This window comes from Martes martes (genome assembly GCF_963455335.1).
Source record: "Martes martes genome assembly, chromosome: X".
Lineage (NCBI taxonomy): Eukaryota > Metazoa > Chordata > Mammalia > Carnivora > Mustelidae > Martes > Martes martes.
Genome location: NC_137897.1, coordinates 109,037,558 through 109,054,607, shown reverse-complemented (window position 1 = coordinate 109,054,607; position 17,050 = coordinate 109,037,558). Strand labels below are relative to the sequence as shown.

The following is a 17,050-nucleotide window of genomic DNA, read 5'->3' as shown; positions in this document are numbered from 1 at the left end:
ACACACACACACTCTCTCTCTCTCTCTCTCTCTCTCTCTGTGTCAAATAAATACATAAATCTTTTTTAAAAAGAGAGAGAAAGAGAGAGAGAGAGATGGAGACCGCAGGCAGAGTAGCTGAGGAGACTAATGGGACCTGGGCACCTACCGTAATGCAGGGCCCACAGGAGTTGAGGGTGAGGACAGAGTGGAGGTGGGCTAACAGTTCAGGCCTGATGGCATCATTCAAAATGAAACATTGGGAATTCAGGAGATAGAGCTGGCGTGTTGGGGAATGTGCCCTGTGTGGTTGCGTCCCTGCTGGCCCTTGACCTCCAGCGTACATAAGAAAACTGCATTCAATCCCATCCTCCTTTCAATCCGCAGCCCTGCTCAGCCTTGTTCCTACCTGGGCCCGCCTTGAGAAGCCCTTGGCCCTTGGAGACGTGCGGCTCTGTTGAGCTTCCCTGTTCTACCTTCTCAGTTCTCGTGTACGTGGGGGTTGAGTGGCTCTGCCCTGACCCTCTTTCCAGCCATTGCCAGAAGACATACACTTGACGGTTAATTAGACACTCCAAGCGTGACTGCAATGTGACCGAACTGTGTGCTTCATGCCAACTCATCCTTCTTCCCCCAGGTTATGTAATGTTTTCTCCAAAGTGTTAGGGTCAGATCAGGGCTGTGCAAGTCAGTAGCGCCCCCTGGGCATTGGTGAACCTGGCCTTGGACTTTTCAGGCTAAGCAAGTGTGATAGTACTTTGATAGTGATGACAGCAGCAGTTAGGATGAGTTTGAAGAGGAGGAGTGCTATCAGGATATGGATCGTTGTCTTCATAAGACTTGTCTTCTTTCCAGACTGAGTCCCCGCCACACGCGTCATCTTCCTAGATGCTCACGATGACTCTGGGAGGCAGTGAGGACTAGTGGAAGGAACACACCTGGCCACTTGCAAAGACCTGCTTTATATCAAACTTCCATCATTCATGGGCAGGTCATTTCACCCCTTTGAGCCTCAGTTTCCCTCCTGTAAAACAGAAAAAGGTCTGTATCACCCATTTCCATGAAGACTCCATGTGAAAAAAACACATAGTGCCCGGCGTAGTGGGCGTTCAGTAAATCTCCATTCCTCATCTTACAGATGGAGGACATCCAGGGTCATGGTCGTTTGCTCTATTACCTTGCACTGGTTACGAAAGCTCTCTGTGCCTTGGGTTCCTCCTCCACAGAGAGGGGAAGGGCTACTAACAATGTGTTCAGCTTGTAAGGTCCTTGTGAATGTTAGATGTGTGTCCACCTGCGAAGCACGCAGAGAAGGGTGTCCTGCTCAGGGTCAGCACTCCATAAAGTGGGTTTCAGAATCAGGTAGAGATGAGTCTGAATGCAACTTCACTGCATACTGGCTGTTTGACCTGCGGCTAATTACTAAAGTACTCTCAGCCTCATTTGCAAAATAAAGATGATTATATCATCTGCCTCCCACAAAGGCTTGTGAAGATCAAGTGAGTTAATGCGTATACAACCCCCAGCACTGTGTCTGGCACCAATTTGTAACTGATATATTGTTCCCCTGACTCAAAGATAGTGATGTTATAAAAACAAGAAAAACAAATCCATATCACCAGGCTCCATTAAAGCTGGACTGAGTTCAAAGAAATAAGACCTGTAGTGGTGGACTGAATGGCAGACCCCCCAGAATAATGTCCATGCCTTCCTTCCAAGAAGCTGGGAATGTGATCTTGTTTAGAAAAAGGGTCTTGGGGCACCTGGGTGGCTCAGTGGGTTAAAGTCTCTGCCTTCGGCTCGGGTCATGATCCCAGGGTCCTGGGATCGAGCCCCGCATCGGGCTCTCTGCTCGGCGGGGAGCCTGCCTCTCCCTCTCTCTCTGCCTGCCTCTCTGCCTACTTGTGATCTCTTTCTGTGAAATAAATAAATAAAATCTTTAAAAAAAAAAAAAAAGAAAAAGGGTCTTAGCAGATATACTTATTATGGAGGATCTTGAGACGAGATCGTCCTGGATTGTCTGGTTGGGCCCTAAATTCAATGAGAAGTGTCCTCCTCAAGAAAGGAGAGTGAGGGGCACCTGGGTGGCTCAGTGGGTTAAAGCCTCTACCTTCAGCTCAGGTCATGATCTCAGGGTCCCAGGATTGAGCTCCGCATCGGGCTCTCTGCTCTGCAGGGAGCCTGCTTCCCCCTTCTCTGTCTGCCTGCCTCTCTGCCTACTTGTGATCCCTCTCTGTCGGATAAATAAATAAAATCTTTAAAAAAAAAGAAAAAGGAAGGAGAGAGAGGTTTGACACAGAGACACACAGATGACAGCAGAGATTGAGGTGCTGCTATATGAGCCAATGAATGACAAGGGTTGCAGGCAACTTCCAGAAGCTAGGAGAGAGAGACAGTGAATGGATTCTTCCTCAGAACCTCTGGAAGGAACCATCCCTTCTGGTTTACAGAACAGTGAGAGAAGACATTTCTGTTGTCGTAGGCCCCCCACTCTGTGGTACTTCCCTACAGCAGCCCTGGGAAGGTAATACAGACCCTAGAAGTTAAGCTAAGAGATGAGCTGGGATGGTGGAGGTGTTCTCCCATAGGCCTGACACAGCACCTCCAGCCCTCGTTAAAATCCTCTCAGGGAGAAAAGAAGATTTCCCAAGGGCAGTTTTTGCCCTAAGCAGGGATCGCATCTCTGGGGTGCGCTACCCTAAGGAGTTCCAAATAATCTAAGGGTCAGGTGCCTGGTTAACACAATAGGTAGCGCGTCAGTCCCAAATAATCTAAGCGGTTGGCTATAAAAACCCAGTTGGGAAATGAGGCCAGGCAGACTAACCTGTGTGATAGAAGAGGTAAAAAAGAGAGAGACAAAGAGAGAGAGGGACGCCACAGGAATCAAGAAAAGATCAATGTACCCTCCTGGCTACGTTGTCGTCTCATTGCTTTTGAAAATTAAATTCCACTTAGGGAAAGGAAAGGGAACTACGACTTATTGATTGCCAAGTCTCTGCAAGCGCTTCACACACAATGTTGCATATGATTGTTACAGCTAGCCTGCGAGGAAGACTACTGTTACTCTCATTTAATCAGTGAGGTAACTGAGGCCCGAAGTGTCGTGACTAGTGAGTGACAGAGCTGAATTTTAAACTCACTTGTGAAAAGGGGAAATGTGTGTGTAAGTGTGTGTGTGTGTGTGCGCGCGCGCACATGCCCTTATCTAGAAAGATACATTTTCATCATATCTTCCAAGGGTATTATGACCCCAGAAGCTGAGGAACTCTTCCTGATGGGGAATCCTACTGTTATTTTCTTGGGGTCCTCTGAGGTGTTACTTTCTTGGGCAAGTCTTCCTTGGTACTTCCGTCAGAATATAATGAAGTGAACAGAATCAGCATGTGCCCCCCCCCCCCGCATGCCTTTATACAACTGTTCCGCCATGCTTTCTGCGCAGGTTCATACTTATTCCTCTTCTTCCACACTGTGAGCAACCCAAGCACAGGTAGTATGTTCTCTTCGTCTCTATCACTGGCACAAAACATAGGGCTTGGTGTATGGGATAGCTTGGCATTATGTTGGATGGATGGAAGGGTGAGTGTCTGGGTGTGTGGATGGATGGATGGATGGGTCCATCCTTTTCATGGTCTTTTCATGATCAATTCACAGGCCTCTTTCATTGTTTGAAGAAAAGAAGTAATACCAAAATGGGGTTTCAACACTTGTGTTATGTTTATAGTATTAATATATTAACAATTTTGACATGTGTTTAAAATATCACTGTAGTATAACTTTATCTGGATTAAATGGGTTATTACCTACAAAGGGCTCAGAATAGGGCCTGGCACATACCGAGTACTGTGCGTTCGCTGCTGTTGTTATCATTTAAAGATGAGGTCAAAAGTTGAACTTTGAGAACTTCTGTGAATATGTGGCTTTTAGGGGCTTCCTTCTCTCACACCCACATTCTAAATAATCTGCCTTGGTTGGATGAATCGTAGGGGGACTTTCTTCTTTGAGGAGCAGTCCTCATTTAATACCTTTGCCTCATCTCTGAAAACCCTTCCTGTAGATCCATGTTGAAAGATGTTAGCTTAGCTTATAATGTATGTTATACTTCATGAAAATCAAGAAAAAGCTTATAATCAGCTGTGGACAACAGAAAGAATTGGCTTTTCAGTCCTAATATCTATTCCTGACTCTGTCCCTAAGATACTGTGTGACCTCGAGCCACTTGCTTATTCCCTCTGGATCTCAGTCTCCTTATCTGTAAAATGGGGGAGAGAATTGGACCAGATGACTTCTAAGGCTCACCTGAGTTTTGGAAACATTGTCAAATTCTCAGTCCACTGGTAGAGTAGAATGGGCAGAATGGGCTGACTAATAACATCTTCAGATTCTTGGGTAAGGCAAGATATGACCATTTCTACTCTCTTACAAAATAAGAGGGAACAGGCCATCAAGAAGTGACTTCAAGGGGGTGAGGAGGACCAGAGGGATAAGACGGTTTGGTACTGTTTTCAGACTATGTATTTCAGACTGTGGTTCAGTTGACTAGATAACAGATGCTTTTAGGAAAATACATTGGCTGGAATTATCTCAGAGCATAGAGGGGTAGAACAAAAGAAGAAATAGCCACTTTTGAGGGTCTACCATGAACCAAGCATGATGCTAGGTATTTCCAAATACATTATTTTCTGCATTTTTTAGAGAAGTAGAGAAAAAGTGGGGGAGGGAGAGAGGGAGAGAAAGAGAGAATCTTAAGCAGGCTCTGCACCTAGCACAGAGCCCGACACAGAGCTTGATCCCACGACTCTGAGATCATGACCTGAGGCAAGATTAAGAGTGGGGTGCTTAACCGACTGAGCCACCCAGGTGCCCTTGTGTTTTACAGATAAGGAAACTAAAGCTCAAAAACGGAGTGCCCTTGTCAGGCTGATAAATTTTCAGTTTCTTGTTCCCACTCTCTCTCCTACTTCCCTGGTAATCAGAGGAGCCTGACTGTGGCTGGTATTAATCATGTTAGCCTTTATAACAGCTGGGATATGGGGAGGGGGTTGGACCAGAGTGATTTGACAGAAGAACCAAGGAAACACCCAACAACAACAAAAAAAGAAAACATTTGCTTGGCCCAAGTATGTGTGTTTTGCTGCTCCCCAACACGTGACCAGGTTGAGGCCCTCCTTGTTCAATTAGACCAGCAGAAGATCATTTTTTTGTCAATCCCATGAAGAATTCTCTCGCTGCCCCAAGCACAAAGCAAAAATATCTGAAGGCCATCCCATCAGTTTCAAGAAGCACCCTTCTCTCCACTGACATCCCTCCCTCATCGCCATCCGGTGCTCGTTTCCTTATCTCCTTGCCTGGGCTTATTCTCCTCAATGGTGTTTGACCCTTGAACAATGCTGGGGTGAGGTGCACAGATCCCCCACCCCATGCAGTCAAAAATCTGTGTATAACTTTTGACACCCCCCCCAAACTTAACTACTGATAACGTACTGTTGACCAGAAGCCTACTGGTAGCATAAACATTCGATTAACACATACAGTCATACAGTCAACCTTTGAACAACATGGATTTGAACTGTGTGGGTCCACATGAATTTTTTCCAACAAATAGAGCATAATAGTACAAATGTAATTTCTTTATGATATTCATAATAACATTTTCTTTTCTCTAGCTAACTTTGTTGTAATAATACAGTATATCCTACATAGAGCATACAAAATATGTGCTAATGGAAAAGAGGTCTCTTCCCTAAGCTTATACCTTGGAGGTTAGCGAAGACGGATTAACCTGATAGAGGAGGGAATTAGCCCTGTTTCAGTTGGGTTTCAATCATTTGCAATGAAAAGACCTAACTGAAACATTCAGGGAGACCCCCTTCTGCCTTTCTCCCTCAGCTGTCAAGCCAGAAATCCATTGGTCTCTTGGTCAGATTGTCCTAAACTGTTTTCCTCTTTCACCCAAACTCCTTTAACCTAGCCTCCCTATCTCCAGCACTTGCCCGTTCTGTTGCCAGCCTCGTAAGACATTTCTGACCCCAGGCTCCTGGGATGAAGGCCTGCTGCTTCCCTTGCAAATTTCATTTTCCCAGATGACAGTCTCTGTGCCTATTGAAGGCAATTTCCTTGATTAAATTCTTCTTAATGATGGATCGTATGGCTTCTGGAAGGCTAGGTTCTACCATTTGCTTTACTTGACATTTTGAAATGTTTTAGATGTATAACAAATGACAGCAAATAAAAAGCGGTACCCTCCCCCCATTACCTGTTTTGTATTTCTGGGAAGGGTGTCCAGATAGCTTTAGATAGGAACTTCTGATAGTGTCTAGACAGCTTTAGGAAGATACTGCTGTTTCTTGTGTTTAAGAGGAACGACAACATTTTGTATCTTTCCCCGAGACCCAACATGCTGTCTCCTAACATTGCTCCCCACTGGGTCTAGCAGGGCACAGAGTGGGAGCACTCAGCTTCCTCCAAGTTCGGTCAGTTTCCTAAACCAGATGACTTGCCATCTTTCTACTTGCTGTAGCCCTGGACCTGGGGGAAAAACATTCATAAGTCCATTTTGAGCTACATTCTCTGTCGTGAACCCTTTTACTCTGTCTCTGTCCTACTGAAGGCCACGGTCATCTGTCTCAACTCCACAGACTCTTTTTCACTCACCTTAGACTCTCGTATAAGAAATGCTAACTGTTCCCAGTAGAGTTCCTTTTTTTTATGTCACTGCCATGCTATGCTTATGGTGTTTTTTTCCACTGGGAATGTTCTTGCCTGATATTTCAGCCTGTCCAAATTGTACCCATTCTTTAGGACATACTTTAATTGATACCCTTTGAATTTCGTTTTCTCTTATTCTCTCCTCTTAGCTGAAAGAGGTTCTCCTCCTCTTCTGAACTCCAGTGGTATTTTATCAGCACTTCCTTCATGGTTTCGATGACTTTCTGCCCTGTATTAGGGCTGTGAGTGAACAAGATCAACTCTGACTACCACTTACCTGGGCACAGGGAGCAGAAGGTCACCTTTATATCTCCCTCAGTATCTGGCACAGTGCCCGCCACATCGGAGCGCCACAATACATGGTTGTGGAATGAATTCTTCTCCATTAACCCTCCTTCAGCCTCTTGCTGCCCTATTTACCTGACTACCCCAGCTATGCTGTATTCGTTTCCTACAGCTGCCGTACCAGCACTTGGGGCTTAAAGAGCAGAAATGTACTGTCTCTCCGTTTCAGAGTCTTGATGTCCAAAGTCAAGGTGTTGGCAGGATTGGTTCCTTCTGAGGGCTGAGAGAAGGATCTGTTCCAGACCTCACTCCTTGGCTGCTGGTTGCCTGTCATATCCTTATGTCTCTTCTACATGGTCTTCCCTCTATGCATGCCGTCTTTGTGTCCAAATTTCCCCTTTTTAAATTTTTTTAAAGATTTTATTTATTTATTTGACACAGAGAGAGATCACAAGTAGGCAGAGAGGCAGGCAGAGAGAGAGAGGAGGAAGCAGGCTCCCCACCCAGCAGAGAGTGGGATGTGGGGCTTGATCCCAGGACCCTGAGATCATGACCTGAGCCGAAGGCAGAGGCTTAACCCACTGAGCCACCCAGGTGCCCCAAATTTCCCCTTTTTAGAAGGATATCAGTCCTATTGGTTTAAGGCCCATCGCCCTAATGACCTTATCTGTTAAACTAATTACATCTGCAATGACCCCATCTCCAAATATGGTCACATATTTTTAAAGTTTTATTTTATTAATTTGAGAGAGAGAGAAAGAGAGGGAGTGTGAGCACGGTGGGGGGTGGGGCAGATGGAGGTGAAGAGTCTTAAGCAGACGCCGCCCTTAGCTTGAAGCCTGACACGGGGCTGATCTCACAACCCTGAGGTCATGACCTGAGCCTAAACCATGAGTCGGATGCTTAACCGACTACACCACCCAGGGGCCCCTAAGTATGGTCTCATTCTAAGGTTCTCTGGTTAGGACTTCAAGATGCAAATTTTATGAGGGACATCATACAATCTAGAACTTTCCCCCAAACCAAGATAAAGAAAAATTGCTCTTCAGCATGCGAACCTTAATTAATTCCCAGTCTAGTCCAGTGCTTACTGTATGGGAGATGCTAGAGTAAGGGCAGTACAATGAAAGAAATACGTATTTCCCTGCCTTTTTGGCTCTGAGGGTGGGATGGCAGTGGAATAGTACCTAGCGTGGCTCCTGGAACCCAGCAAGCATCCTGCGAGTGTTTAAAGACTATGGTGCTGCTGTGGGAGTCCGTGGTCCCAGAGTTCAGATACCCAGTTTTGCCACTTGTTCGCCGTGCAGCACTGGGAGGCATTTCCAGCCTCTCAGGCTTCGTTACCCCACTTGAGGGCCTTAGGGTCTGTCCAGGTCAAACAGCCTGGTGAACCGCTGGTGGAACATCATGAGAAGCACGAAACCAGGATCCACGTCCGTCAGGGCTGCCCTCGTCCTGCCTTGCCAGTGGCACCGCCAACTTGTTTCTGGACCTGTGGCCCCCACGTTGGAGTCCCATGTTCCCGCTGCTACGGTACAGGGTAGGTTGTGCTTAGCCCAGGTGGCTGTCAGGAAGACTCTCTAGGTGATTCATACTCTTGGAGTTCCTTAAGAGCAGGTACCATGACTTCTTTTTAAAAGTTATTTATATTCCTGGGGCACCTGGGTGGCTCAGAGGGTTAAGCCTCTGCCTTCGGCTTGGGTCATGATCTCAGGGTCCTGGGATTGAGCCCCACATCGGGTTCTCTGCTCAGCAGGGAGCCTGCTTCCCCCTCTCTCTGCCTGCCTCTCTGCCTACTTGTGATCTCTCTCTCTGTGTCTAATAAATAAATAAAAAATCTTTAAAAAAATTATTTATATTCCTGTATTATGGAAAATGTCAAGCGGGCGTGAAACTTAAGGGGAAAAATACAACGAGCTACCCTTAGCAGTTACCCAACTGCAACAATCATAAACTCAAGGGCATTCTTTCTAAGATTTATTTATTTGAGAGAGAGCATGAGCGGTGGGGGAGGGGCAGAGGGAGAGGGAGAGAAGCAGACTCCCCACTGAGTGGGGAGCCCGATGATGACATCAGGCTCGACCTCAAGACCCTGAGATCATGACCTGAGCCGAAACCAAGAGTCAGACACTTAACCGACTGAGCCACCCAGGTGCCCCGACTCAAGGGCATTCTTGTTTCCACGATATCCCTGCCTGTTTTCTCCCATGAATCACCTGTTGTTTGAAGCCATTCTCAAACATCAGATCATTTCATCAATAAATGCTTCAACATACGTCCCTAAATGGTGAGGTACTTTTATCACCATATCACATCTAAAAAACTAACAATTCCTTTGCTACCAAATATCCAGGCCAGGTTAAAATTCCCCCCGGTGTTTCACAAATGTGTTCTTACGTTTGGTATGCTTGACTCAGGGTCCAAACAAGGTCCAAACATCGTCTCTCAAATATCTTTCAATCGGGAAGTTCCCCCTTCTTTTTTTGTCTCCTTGAAATGTATTCATTGAAAGAAACAGGAGACCTTAATCTCGCTCCTCTCTGTTTCCCTGGTGCCTCGCGTGGCGCCAGAAAAAGAATCCGCACTTAATTGACTTTGGGAGAATGAATTCACAGGGAAGTAAAGGCCCCCAGCCTCATCAGCCTGGTGCCTTGCTGGGATGGGCTTTCCACTTCTCAGCTGCCTTTGCCTGCTGTCCATCCTTGGACTAGTCTCTCTTCACCCAGCCTCAGTTTCCTGGTCCGCGGAGTGGACCTGCTGATCCCTGCCTTCTCCTCCAGCTCCTGGGAGGTTGTGACAAAGGCTGGGATTTTAAAAATAAAGCCTAAAACAGCTTTGAGCAATTGCTGCTATAAATACCAGAGGAGGAATTCTATTATTAAATGTCCTTTGTTCATAGAAGCTTCAGGCAGAGTGGTAAGGTTGCGAAGTAGAACCCCTTTTCTTTTCCTTTCTGGTGCTTTTAGGAGTGTGGTGACTAGAACGGGCAGGGCTAGGCGCACGCCCCAGAGGTGGGCAGGCCAGTCGGCGCTGCTCCGGCTGGGGCAGGCCTGCGATATCCTGTTGCATGCTGGCAAAAATAGAAGAGCCAGGAGAATGTGAGGACGGGGACAACTGTTCCTGTTTTGAAAAGCGTCGGAAGGATGTAGCTACAGGTGGGGGGTGAAGGTCTGCCCCGAAGAGCAAAGCCCAGCCAGGAAGTCATGCCCCCGGCCAGGCTGGAGAGCTGAGATTTGGGCTGGACTCCTGACAGCACCTGTGGCCCCAGGGTCTGGTCATGTCCCTGGTGACGATGGAGAACTTCTTCCCTGGAAATTCTGCACGTGTTTGTGAGTCCGTTAGTTTTCGTTCCAAACAAAGAGATCAGAGAAGCTCTGATGAGTGGCCAAGAGCTGCTACAGAGAAGTGAAGAGCCAGTTAGGTCAAGTTTCAGCCTTCCCTGGTTCGGAGAGGGTTCTCTGCCAGCAGCCATGAGAGAAACAAAGGAGGGCCTCGTCTCTTGGGCATCTTTGACCTAAACTACACTTCAGGGGGAGGCCGCACTTGGCATCACCCCCCCACTCCCCCCTCTCCTCATCCCCCCCCCCGACTTTCCACTAGGTGGCACTTGCTGAGGTGATCCCTGTGGTCTAGAACATACTGGGTGTGCCTGCATGGTGTGCGCCATGGGGATAACAGAAATGACAACAGGACACGGGGCTTTGCAAAAGGAGCAAATCACTAGGAATGTAAAAAGTAAATTTAAAAGTAATGAGGACCTAAATGTACCCATATGTGAAGTGGGAAGTTTCAAAGTTTCAGCCTTTTCTGAGCTTTCTGTGTGCCCAAAAGAGGAGCTTATTTTGGAAGTGGAAGAAGTATGATTTTTTTTTTTCCTCATCAACTCAAAAGTGGTTGAACCAATTTAGCTCGAACTATAAAAAGACAAAACCAAATGCGCTCTGGTACAAGATTTCTGTGTGGAATTAGAGTGGAAGCAACTAGAGGGGTGAGAGCCTAGAGACGTGGTGCCTGGCAATCTTCTTCTGCCTGCTGATTTTTCCAGATGCCCATCAGAGGTATTAGGGGTGGGTTCAGGTCCTGGGGTTCTGAGTCAAATAGGCAGCTAATTCAAAATAAAATCCTCTTTTTCCTTGAAGGTTACTGGAAGTTTCCTGGAGTCTGAAATTATTTTGTTAAACACTCTCATTTTTATATAAAGCTACCAGTGGAACCAAGATGATCTGTATGTGTTTAATGAATGAATTTAACTATGTATTGACCAGTTAGAGAGGGAGGTGTTCCAGAGCTGTTAAGAACACAAACTATGGAGACAGGTACACCTCGGTTCATAGCCCAGCACTTACCCTTATCCCTCTTTCCAGCTGCTGGAACTTGATACCGAGCCTACTGCTTCTTTGTAGAACCCGGATGAAGATATCTTGGGCTTTGGTAAGTATTAAAGAAGATAACAACTATGAAACACTTAGAATGGCGCACGATGCATTATGAAACCCCAAAATAGTGGTTATAGAATTCTTCGTAGCCGTGGTAGTTAAAAAACTGGGGATGGCTCGAGGGCTTGTCTTCATGTACTTTTCTTTTTTTTTAAGATTTTATTTATTTATTTGACAGAGATCACAAGTAGGCAGAGAGGCAGGCAGAGAGAGAGGAAGGGAAGCAGGCTCCCCGCTGAGCAGAGAGCCCGACGCGGGGCTCGATCCCAGGACCCTGGGATCATGACCCGAGCCGAAGGCAGAGGCCTCAACCCACCAAGCCACCCAAGCGCCCCCAAAGCCTGCTCTTCTACTCTAGGCTGCCTTATCGTATTCAATTCTGTTCTAGTCTACTGTACTTATTTTATTTCCATTGATGTTTAAATGTTGATATGGCCCACTATCTAGATTTCACTACTGCCTAATGGGTCACGGCCCACTGGCTGTTGAACGCTTCCCTAGATGAACCTGGGGAAGGCACTTAGCCCTCTCTGGATCCCAGGGAGCTGTTTTCTTCTGAATGATCACCTCTGGCCAAGGTTTGGAGCCAAAGTCAATGTTCCCTGAATTTTCTCTCCCATTCAAACTACCTGTTGGGACAATGAATGGCAGCTGCCAAGTGATTAGACATCAGGCCTCCTCAGACTTTCACCACTGTTCTGGCTCCTGGTTGAGGACATTCTTTTCAAGACCCTTCTAGCAAGTCAGGCCAGCATCAGGGTTTGGCTGCTGAGTCTGGCACAGATGTGCAAGTGCATGTGAGCAGGCATGCATATGAGAGAGGGGGGAGAGGGAAAAACAGAGAGAGAGAGAGAGAGAGTGTGTGTGTGTGTGTGTGTTAGGAATTGGGGAGAACAGGGAAAGGACTGCCAAAATTCTCATTTTCTCTCTCTAATATCTACCTATCAAGTTCCTGCCAGATTGGAGGGGAATGCCCACTCCCCTGGGTAGTAACACTTTCCAAAAGGATCCTCCTTCTCTGAAGGCGTCTGACCCGGTGGAAAAGAGCCCAAACACCGAACGTCGCCAGCTCTTTGCTCCGCCTCCCCAGTTTGGTCCCTTCGCCTTGACAGAGCCTTGGTCCAGTAAGATGATCTGACCACAGCTGGTCTCCTACACTTAGAACAATTTGGAAGCAAGAGAACTTGGGGCAGGAATTCGGTTTCACTAAAAATAGCTGCATTATAGACCCTGTGACTTGCCACTCCTCAGGACAGTCTGATGTGAACCGCACAGGGTCCACTGACCCCTGCAATTCCTTGGGACTATTTGCTTGCCCTGCCCGGAGCCCTCGAAACCAGGAGGGGCTTAGGGAGTTGAGGGTGCTTTGGCTCAGATGCAGACTTTTGCAAATCTCAGAAACGCACGATGACGGTATGACCAAGAAGCCTCCTCCCGCTGGGAGCGCGTGAGTCTTGGCACTAATAACAACAGGCCCCTTTAAGATTTTAGTGCATGGTGGATCTCGTTTTGCTCCTCACTGCCAGGCCTATTGCGTCTCCACTTCTAAGGTAGGTGAAAGCAAACTAACTGGGGGAATGCGACTGGAATTGTGATCCTCTTGGGTAATCGCTGCCTGGGTTTCCTCGGCTGAGAGTGGGGCGAGGGGGGGGAGGGGGGGGGAAATGTCAGGGCAGGACATAGCTTATAAATAAAAGTCTAACTCCATGCTCCCAACACATGGATCAAGCCACAGTAATGTTTGGGAAGTAATTCCTTTCCTCGATCAAGCCACGGTAATGTTTGGGGATGATTTCCCTTTCTTTGCACCCTCCTACCAAAAACCAAGGGTGTACCTAGCAGGAAAGCACCTCAAATGTTAAAACTGATCCTTTCTCAACTTCTCTACCTAGAGCTGCTTTATTGTAGATGCCTTGTCCTTCCCGTCCTGCTGGTAACTCTCAGAATGTGAATCTGGCTCAGGGCCTTGGTTATCTGTGTTCGCCTCTTCTGCTACACGACAACAGAGAATAATAGAGACCTGCCTAGAGCAGGGATTCCTATCATTCAGGCAGTCCCCAAGAAAGAGGGAATCCAGTGCAGGTACACAAAAGATTTGCTTGGATTCCGTTTCCTTCCTGAAATACTGCTGTCCAGACTCATCTCTGATTTGTAGCCTGTTTATAGCTGTGGGCCTTGGAAGAGGGCTTGGAATTGACGGGGAGCTGGAGACTTCTGGGGTAAGGTTAGGAGCCTTCGGACAGCAAAAGAAGCTGCCTTAGTTGCTGGCAGGTTGAACACTAGCAATTTCTTGCTTAAAGTTGACTTGAGTGCACTGTGCTAAGAAAACTACTATGCCAACTTTCCAGCTTGCCAAACTAAGGTGTTTTCATGTAAGTGAAGAGACACTCCAGTAACAGATATGCTCACTTTAAATGAAAGTCATACTCTTAAAATATTACGTGGCTGGAAGAAACAAATCTTCCAATGCAGGATCATGGGTCTCTGTGCATTTTGTAGAAGAATGGAATATACCAACTGATACTTGGGAATTCTCTCCCCTCCCGACTTGGTTTACTTTCATCCGTCTTCAAGGTAGATGAGTATCCAAAGAGCATGAACTTAAAATCTTGAGCCCAGAAGAAACATCTTGGAAGTCACATGGTGTATAATTCTTACTGGAGCCTAAGTTGGGATGAGTGACTCTCTGGTTTCATCCTTAGATTGTTGCCTCAACTTCCACTGTGCCCTCAAAATGGATACGTGCTGGATATTTCCATTTTGAAACCATGGCTCTATGAGCATCACATCTTACTGGCACTTTCTCCTTTCCAATATTACTATTTTAAGGTTCATTCATGTTGCTGCAAAGCAAGATGAAGCGTTTGGAATTATTTCCCCCATGTTGCACTGGTGCAGCCATATGGCATCATGGATGCCATGTGCTGGTCTTACCACCCAAACATGTTGTCACATCTTATTGAAGGTCATCAGGGGCTTTGCATTCAAATTGGGGATGTGTTTTATTGAAACATCCTAGAGAAAGTGAGTTGCTGAAGGTTGCCTCCAAGTAGCACACTTGCCTAGCACTCTGAACAAGTGATTCCACTAATAAGATCTCCATGAACAAACAGCTTTTCAGGAATGCATTTGTCAGTAAAGCAGTGATTCCCAAGCTCCGTTTCATGAACCAGTGCCAGGCTGGGTGCCCAGATCATTTAAGAATATAATTTCTGGGGGCACCTGGGTGGCTCAGTGGGTTAAAGCCTCTGCCTTCGGCTCAGGTCGTGATCCCAGGGTCCTGGGATCGAGCCCCGCATCGGGCTCTCTGCTCAGCGGGGAGCCTGCTTCCCCCCCCCCCGCCTGTCTCTCTGCCTACTTGTGATCTCTGTCTGTCAAATAAATAAAATCTTTAAAAAAAAAGAATATAATTTCTGGGCCACATCCCTGGAAATGCAGACTGAAAGGGTCTGGGAGTGGAGCCCTGGTAACAGGACTTATAGCAAGCAATCCTGGTCATTCTGATGCATGGCCAGATTTGGGAAGCGCTGTAGGAGTCAAAGTCCTGCTGTTTTTGTCTGTCTGTCTGCCTCAGATCTCTCAATGATTTCCTTTTGCCCTTAGAATAAAGTTCACACTTTTTTCACCCGGCATTCCCCAGGCCCTCCATGATCCAGCCCTGACCCAGCTTTTGAATCTCATTTCTTATCATTCCTCTCCACCAACCCCTCCCCGCGTCAAGTTGAATTGAACACATACCCATTTTGCTCTCAGGCCTATGCACTTTACTAATGCTATTGGCTTTGACTGCTGTGTCCTTCCTCACTTTTCTGCACACCCCAATCTGCCCCATTTTTCTTGGTCTATACCTTAGTGTGCATAGAAAGGACTTGGAGGGTTTCTTTTAAATATATCTCCTGGGACTCACTTGTGGGACTTCTGATGCATCAGGTCTGGAGCACCTCAGAGAACGTGATGCTGACCATGCTTTGAGAAACAGTACATCTAGCTCAAATGTCATCTCTCTCTCTCTCTCTCTCTCTCTCTCTCTCTTTTTAAGTAGGCTCCATGCCTAGTGTGGGGCTTGAACTCCCCCAGACCAAGAGCCACAGGCTATATGGACAGTGCCAGCCAGGCACCCCTCCAATGTCATCTCTTTATAAAACCATCTCTTGAAGCATTCATGCTTCCTCACGCCGGCTCCCATAGCATTTTGTTTAGAGCTCTGTAATTTAAAACTTCACTCTTTTTTTATTTGAAGTATGGCTATACATTATCATTTCGCTCACACCACAAACATTAAATGAGTACCTAATATAAAAGGTCTCTCTTTCCTTCAAGAGTCCAAGCTGCTTAGGAGACAAGATCTCTGTCCGTTGATCTTGGGAAACACCTTGGGCACGAGTGTGGAGTGTCGGGGGCATGGCAAAGCTTCAGTCACTCTGCGGTAGATGAGGCAAGGAAATCACCTGTCCGAAGATGAAGCTTTATTTCAAGCTAAGAGATGTGGATAAGAGGCAGATCCTTTCTGTCTCCATGTCCCCAATCTGAGATTTATGCATAAGAGTGGGATCTGAAAAAAAAAAAAAGAGTGGGATCTGAGAAGGCTTCTGGGGTTGGGCAGTCTCAGAACACAATGATGACTGGATTCCAGGGAGTCTCTTGGTCTCGGTAGGATGGGAAAGCACCTGGCATTTCCAAATACGTTAGTTCTGTCATAAGGGAGGGATGAACACAGTGCCAAGGTGGGGGCAGAGGGGGGCCAGGAGACATTGGGTGATGGGCGTCTGTAAGGTCTTTACTTGGGACTTGCTTCCCTTCATTGCTTCATCTTGTGCCTCCCTGTAGCTCCTCTGGAATTGTTATTGAAATTCTATAGCTCTTTCATGATTTTTAATTTACGTATATAGTAAATTCATATAATTTATATAATTATAATACATAATTATATAAAGCATGTGTAATAACCCATTTTTACTAACCTAGTATGTATCCTTCCAATGTTTTTATTCTCGTGTAATTATGTGAAGCATGCATATGTGTACATATATACATGCATATGTCTCTTATTTAATTTTTTTAAAGATTTTATTTATTTATTTGACAGAGATCACAAGTAGGCATAGAGACAGGCAGAGAGAGGTGGGGGGAAGCAGGCTCCCCGCCAAGCAGAGAGTCCGATGGGGGCCTCGATCCCAGGACCCTGAGATCATGACCTGAGCCAAAAGCAGAGGCTTAACCCACTGAGCCACCCAGGCACCCATGCATATGTCTTTTAAATTATAGATTATTTTTTGGAAATTATATCATGTTATACTTTTCTGTATTTTATACTTCTTGCATTTCTGAGCTATGTGACCTTAGGGCTTCAGTTTCCTCATCTAGAAAATGAGGATGGTAACACTACCTATCTCACAGGTTGCTGTGAAAATTCAGTGAGTCAAAATACATAGAACACTTAAGACAGTGCTCTGTATGAGTGTTTGTTGTTATCATCGGTACGGCCATTCACATTCAACAAAACCTACACATCGGCTGTTCTTGCTTGATTTCATTGTTTTTAATGGCGGCACAGGATTTTGTGATACTGATGGAGACCAACTGATCCAACCATTTGACTTTAAGCAGACATTCAGTTTGTTTCCATTTTTTTTGGTCGCTAAAGA

At 46.2% G+C, this 17,050-nt stretch overlaps 1 protein-coding gene across 2 annotated transcripts in view; it reads left to right on the top strand.

The window, feature by feature from the left end:
• Positions 1 to 12,644: 12,644 nt before the first annotated feature.
• FGF13 (fibroblast growth factor 13) overlaps positions 12,645 to 17,050 on the top strand; it is a 492,131-nt gene continuing 487,725 nt past the window's right edge. The window contains exon 1 of one of the 2 annotated variants that reach the window (XM_080831360.1): positions 12,645 to 12,955. The gene's annotated coding sequence lies outside the window, so the exon portion shown is untranslated. The remainder of the gene's footprint in view (positions 12,956 to 17,050) is intronic. The other variant, XM_080831364.1, reaches the window with a different exon arrangement.